This window comes from Lacerta agilis, chromosome 2 (genome assembly GCF_009819535.1).
Source record: "Lacerta agilis isolate rLacAgi1 chromosome 2, rLacAgi1.pri, whole genome shotgun sequence".
NCBI classification, from domain to species: domain Eukaryota; kingdom Metazoa; phylum Chordata; class Lepidosauria; order Squamata; family Lacertidae; genus Lacerta; species Lacerta agilis.
The window spans coordinates 9,173,589-9,180,740 of NC_046313.1; positions in this window are offsets into that span (position 1 = coordinate 9,173,589).

The window sequence follows — 7,152 nt, forward strand, 5'->3', positions numbered from 1 at the left end:
CGAGGTAGCCTGCTCGCCCCCGACAGCGTAAAGGAAAGGGCGAGAGAAGTACCGCCGACGCTTCTTTTATCTGTTACATTTTTATACCAACTCCTCTCCCCCTCCCCGCTTCGTCCTCTCAACAACCCCGTGAGGTAGGCTAAGAGACGGTGACTGGCCCAAGGTCACCCAGGGAGCTTCTTGGCTGAGTGGGGATTTGAACTCTGGTCTCCCAGTTCGAATGCCAACCATGAAGCCTATAGGAGCCAACTCCCAGGTGTGCAGGGGGCTTCGCCCCACTAATAAAATATTTTAGGGGGTCGCCACCCCCCCATACTGGCTTTTAAAGTATACTGCAGGGGTCCCCAAACTAAGGCCGGGGGGGCAGATGCGGCCCAATCGCCTTCTAAATCCGGCCTGCGGACAGTCCGGGAATCAGTGTGTTTTTACATAAGTAGAATGTGTCCTTTTATTCAAAATGCATCTCTGGGTTATTTGTGGGGCATAGGAATTAGTTCATTTTTCAAAATATAGTCTGGCCCCCACAAGGTCTGAGGGACAGTGGACCGGCCCCCTGCTGAAAAAGTTTGCTGACCCCTGGTATAGTGTATCCCAAAGCAGCCCCACATATATATATTATTATTATTATAGTCGTTACGACAACCCTGCAAGGAGGTCGGTGTTCTCATTCCCATGTGGAAGAAAACAAAAGGAAGGTGCGCTGGGCATTTTATAGTGAGCCAGTTTGGTGTAGTGGTGAAGAGCGGCAGACTCGTAATCTGGTGAACCGGGTTCACGTCTCCGCTCCTCCACATGCAGCTGCTGGGTGACCTTGGGCTAGTCACACTTCTCTGAAGTCTCTCAGCCCCACTCACCTCACTGAGTGTTTGTTGTGGGGGGGGGGAAGCGAAAGGAGAATGTGAGCCGCTTTGAGACTCCTTCGGATAGTGATAAAGCGGGATATCAAATCCAAACTCTTCTTCTTCTTCTTCTTATATTTATATTCCACCTTTTTTCCAAAGAGGTACCTGGTTCTCCCTCTCCCTCCATTTTTATCATCCCAACAACCCTGCGAGGTAGGTCTGGCGCCGAGAAAGGCTGTGACTGGCCCAAGGTCACCCCATGAACGAGTTGAACCTTGTTTCCCAGGTCCTAGTCTAACACTGCGCCTGCACCACATTGACTCTTGTCGTAGGTAGAGCATGAGACTCTTGATTTTAGGGTTGTGGGTTCGAGCCCCACCTTGGGCAAAAGAAAAATCCTGCATTGCAGGGGGTTGGACTAAATGACCCTTGGGGTCCCTTCCAACTCTACAATTCTGTGGAATCGGAGTGTGCTCCCCCAATCCCCACCCCACCCCCAAAAAGGGATGTGAGAATGAGTATCAGAACTAGAGCCGGAGCTGGCATTTCAGGGCTTCAGGCAGCAGGTATACTATCAGTATTGTTAGCAGGATTGGGGATTCTTTTTCAGCCTAGTGGCACGTTCTATTATGGGCAATATTTCAGGGGCCACACAGGGAGAGGACTGAGGTTTGGACAGGAAGGAGGGTTCATAGTCACTCAGCTGTCTGCATCCACAGTTCAATTTCCTCACCCCTTGCCTTGGGATAGGGATATTCAGCGGGTTCATCTGCTGTGAAAGGGATGGGGTTGCCCTCCTCTGGACACGTTCCAGCTTGTCAGTATCCTTCTTGAACTGTGGTGCCCAAAACTGGACACAGTATTCCAGGTGAGGTCTGACCAGAGCGGAATACAATGGTACTTATTACTTCCCTTGATCTATCTCAATGGCTGTCATACGGAAGATGGAGCAAGCTTGCTTTCTCTTGCTCTGGAGGGTAGAACTTGAACCCATGGCTTCAAGTTACAAGAAAGGAGTTTCTGACTAAACACCAGGAAGGGCTTTCTGAGCGTAAGGGTTTCTCGACAGTGGAACAGACTCCCTTGGAAGGCTGTGGACTCTCCTTCATTGCAGGTTTTTAAGCCAAGGTTGGATGGTCATCTGACATGGACGCTTTGAGTTTTGTTGTTGTTGTTCAGTTGTTCAGTCGTGTCCGACTCTTCGTGACCCCATGGACCAGAGCACGCCAGGCACGCCTATCCTTCACTGCCTCTCGCAGTTTGGCCAAACTCATATTAGAAGCTTCGAGAACACTGTCCAACCATGTCGTCCTCTGTCGTCCCCTTCTCCTTGTGCCCTCCATCTTTCCCAACATCAGGGTCTTTTCCAGGGACTTCTCTTCTCATGAGGTGGCCAAAGTACTGGAGCCTCAACTTCAGGATCTGTCCTTCCAGTGAGCGCTCAGGGCTGATTTCTTTAAGAATGGATAGGTTTGATCTTCTTGCAGTCCATGGGACTCTCAAGAGTCTCCTCCAGCACCATAATTCAAAAGCATCAATTCTTCGGCGATCAGCCTTCTTGATGGTCCAGCTCTCACTTCCGTACATTACTACTGGGAAAACCATAGCTTTAACTATATGGACCTTTGTCGGCAGGGTGATGTCTTTGCTTTTTAAGATGCTGTCTAGGTTTGTCATTGCTTTTCTCCCAAGAAGCAGGTGGCTTTGAGTTTAGAGTCCTACATTGCAGGGGGTTGGACTAGATGACCCTCAGGGTCCCTTCAAATGCTACAGTTCTATTATTCTGTGATTCTAAATGAGATTGCTGGGATTCAACTTCGGTGCAGACATGGGATAAAGAAATTAAAAGTGCCCTGCTGGATTGGCAGAAAAGGTTTATCTGCTCCATCCTGCCATCTCCCGCAGTGGCTGAGATCAGGCCAGACAACCACAAGCAGGGCATGCAGGCAATATCTTCCTCTGGTTGTTTCCCCAGTGACTGGTAGCCAAGAGGCATGCCGCTTCTGATCCGGGGGGGGGGGGCAGCCTGGAGCCATCATTGTCTAATCCCCCTGGGGGATTGGCCACCACCACCAGATCTTGAGGAAACAGATCCCATTTTACGCTGTGTGGAGTTCCTTTTGTCCCTGCTCTCTACTCCTCAGCCAGTTACAGATCAATAAAAAAAATGTCTGTCCTCTCCCATAACTGCAAAATTTGCTCAGGAAACCCTTTGACAAGTGGAAAATGTCTACCCGCTTGCTGGTGCTTCCAAAGAACTCTAAAAGGTTATTGAGGCAAGGCTTGCCTTTGTAGAAGCCATGCTGATTCTTCTTCAGCAAGGCTTATTACATGGGATCATTTTATCTTCAAATATGCTTTCAACCAATTTACCCAGAACAGGCACCAAATAAACTAGCATGATTTCCCAGACCCATCCACCATTATCCATTTTTCTATATTAAAAAAAACTGGCATTGCCTTGGCAACTTTCCAGTTCTCCTGTACGGAGGTCGATCACAGAGACAGGTTACATATTTTTGTTGCAAGGTCAGCAAGTTCGCATTTGAATTCTCGAAGGCCACTGCTCTGGACACACCTATTTGTTAGGTTTTAGTTGGAAAATATAGAACCTAGAACATGTCTCAGTAATCCAGTCTCCCTCCCTGAAAATATGTCAGTTCAAGCATGGCTACTGCCTACATCTTCTGCAGTTAAGGTCGGCCACCAAGAATTCAGTTGGCTTCTCTGCAGTTTCTTTATGCTCCTTAGTACATCCTTGCCACCCAACACCCCAGCTCATTTCCTGCTTCTGAAGCATTTAAATATTCTTTAAATTGTCTTCAATATTTTTAGCTATATGCTCATTTTGTGTGCTTGCATCTTTTACTGCCTGCTTGCATTGTTTCTGTGAAAGCTTGTGTTCCTTTTTGTTCTCATTTGGTCAAGATTCAAATGTTCTGAAGTAGAATCATAGAATCATAGAGTTGGAAGAGACCCCAAGGGCCATCCAGCCCAACCCCCTGCTAAGCAGGAAACACCATCAAAGCATTCCTGACAGATGGCTGTCAAGCCTCCGCTTAAAGACCTCCAAAGACCACCACACTCCATGGCAGCAAATTCCACTGCTGAACAGCTCTTACTGTCAGGAAGTTCTTCCTAATGTTTAGGTGGAATCTTCTTTCTTGTAGTTTGAATCCATTGCCCCGTGTCCGCTTCTCTGGAGCAGCAGCAAACAACCTTTCTCCCTCCTCTATATGACATCCTTTTATATATTTGAACATGGCTCTCATATCACCCCTTAACCTTCTCTTCTTCAGGCTAAACATACCCAGCTCCCTAAGCCGTTCCTCATAAGGCATCGTTTCCAGGCCTTTGACCATTTTGGTTGCCGTCCTCTGGACATGTTCCAGCTTGTCAGTATCCTTCTTGAATTGTGGTGCCCAGAACTGGACACAGTACTCCAGGTGAGGTCTGACCAGAGCAGAATACAGTGGTACTACTACTTCCCTTGATCTAGATGCTATACTCCTATTGATGCAGCCCAGAATTGCATTGGCTTTTTTAGCTGCTGCATCACATTGTTGACTCATGTCAAGTTTATGGTCTACCAAGACTCCTAGATCCTTTTCACATGTACTGCTCTCAAGCAAGGTGTCACCCATCCTGTATTTGTGCCTTTCATTTTTTTTGCCCAAGTGTAGTACTTTACATTTCTCCCTGTTAAAATTCATCTTGTTTGCTTTGGAACCTTCTGGTCTCCTCTTGCTACCCATGCTGGTGTCCTCTTGGCTTTTGGTAGTACCTTACCTGATTTGGAGCACGTAGTCTAGCTGATCTACTATTGTGGCTTTGAATATCCCCCCCCACCCTCTCTTGAATTCCCCTTTCACCTTCCTTTCTACCAATCTTGTTATTATTTTGGGAAATGTCCTCCTTAGTGGAAGTCGTGTTGGACTTACTTGGCCATTGTCAGCTTGCTTGCCTGCTTGCTTGTGTGTGTTTGTCCCCTGAGGGACTGGGATCATAGACTACAGTGTTGAGCTGGATTGGGATCATAGACTACAATCCAATGCACACATGTATATATCCCGTGAACACAGTAGGGCCTGCTTTGAATTGGGTGTAAGTAGGTCACACTGTAGTAAGTAAGTAGGGACGCGGGTAGTGCTGTGGTCTAAACCACAGAGCCTAGGGCTTGCCGATCAGAAGGTCGGCTGCCCACCTAGCAGTTTGAAAGCACGTCAAAGTGCAAGTAGATAAATACAAGTAGATAAATAGGTACCACTCCAGCGGGAAGGTAAACGGCGTTTCCGTGCGGTGTTCTGGTTCGCCAGAAGCGGCTTTGTCATGCTGGACACATGAACCGGAAGCTGTACGCCGGCTCCCTCGGCCATTAACACGAGATGAGCGCCGCAACCCCAGAGTCGTCCGCAACTGGACCTAGCCGTCAGGGGTACCTTTACCTTTAGGTCACACTACAGGAACTGCAAGTCCATCTCCTGCTTTTTGATAAATCAGTTGACCAATTTTTTTTTGCAAAGGACCAGCGTCTCAGCATAGGTCCCTTTCTGTGATACTGAAGAAATAACTTATAATTTTGTTGCCAGAAGCTATTCCCCAGACATAGGGAGGTTTCTTTCTATTGTTTATTACAGTGAGCCAGCAAGTGTCCCCCCCTAACTCTCAGCTTCACAGATTAGTTGATTCATCTACCAACTGAAGCTTCACAGAATCACAGAACTGTAAAGGAACCCTGAGGTTCATTTAGTCCAAGCCTCTGCAATGCAGGAATATGCAGCTGTCCCACATGGGAACTGAACCTGTGACCATGGCGTTATCAGCACCATGCTCTAACCAACTGAGCCAGCCATCTGTGTGTTCAGCTTGCAGCCCCATTAAGCAGCATTATTCCCTAGTCAATCCTATATGTTTAATAATAATAATAATAATAATAATACCTTGCCCATCTGCCCGGTTTTCCCCAGCCACTCTAGTCGGCTCCCAACAGAATTAATGATAATAATAATAATAATAATAATAATAAAGCGATAAAACATCAAACATTAAAAACTTCCCTAAACAGGGCGGCCTTCAGATGTCTTCTAAAAGTCAGGTACAGTAGTTGTTTTATTTCCTTGACATCTGGTGGGAGGGCTTTCCACAGGGCGGGCGCCACTACCGAGAAGGCCTCGGCTTGGTTCGCTGTAGCGTCACTTATCGCAGGGAGGGAACCGCCAGAAGGCCCTCGGCGCTGGATCTCAGTGTCCGGGCTGAATGATGGAGGTAGAGACGCTGCTTCAGGTATACTGGGCCGAGGCCGTTTAGGGCTTTCAAGGTCAGCACCAACACTTTGAATTGTGCCCAGAAATGTACTGGGAGCCAACAGCCTTCATGTACAGAAAGGGTAATTGGTGTTAGCTTGCCTTCAATAGAGACTATTTATGCTACCCGAGCTAGGAAGAGAGCAGAGAGAATTGTAGCAGATCCTTTACATCCCGGTCATCATCTGCTTGATTTACTTCCATCTGGACGTCGCTACAGGACTTCATATACAAAATCGGCCAGGCACAAGAATAGTTTTTCCCCTTGTGCCATTAAATTGTTAAATTCATAGTTGTATAGCTTAAGGGGAGGTAAAATATGGGTGGGGTTTCTTTGCTTCTTTGTATTGTGAGAGGAACAGTGTCTGTATGTTTACATCGCACTGTAGCCGAAACAAATTCCAAGTATGTTGGAAAATGTACTTGGCCAATAATAAATTATTCCTATTCCTATTCCTACTTCCACTGTAGAATTGAGTTTATATTTTGATCTAAAGACTACTAAGTGTCTTAAGCAATTCCTAGGAAGGTGTTACTGCAGGAGCTCCAAATGTGTGCGCGCCCTTGCCACTCATACACCCGTCCCATTACCTTCAATATCACAGCTCTGCACATGTCTTCCGTAATGAATGTGCAGAGCTGTCCAACAACGCTGAAGGGAATGGGAAGCTGGTGCAGCAGCTCTGCAAACTGGTGCAAAAGAGGCTTGGGTTGGGGTGCCGGTTCTTCCTGAAGGCACCAAGGTGATGAATGGAGTGCCTCTGAATCTATTTGGGGTGTGTGTGTGTGTGTGTGTGTGTATTCATATGCCCTTCCCCTTGCTCAAGACACTACTAAGGAAGCAGCCTGAGCTGCCATGAAAACCCAGCCCTTGCCCACTCAATTATTTAAAGTACCCAATAAAGAAATTAAATGCAAGCCAAGGAAGCCGCTGTGTAGGGGAGGCAGAAAAGCAAGAGTGCAAGATGAGAGCCAGAAATAGCCCCTTGATGTTCCTGGTATGTTTC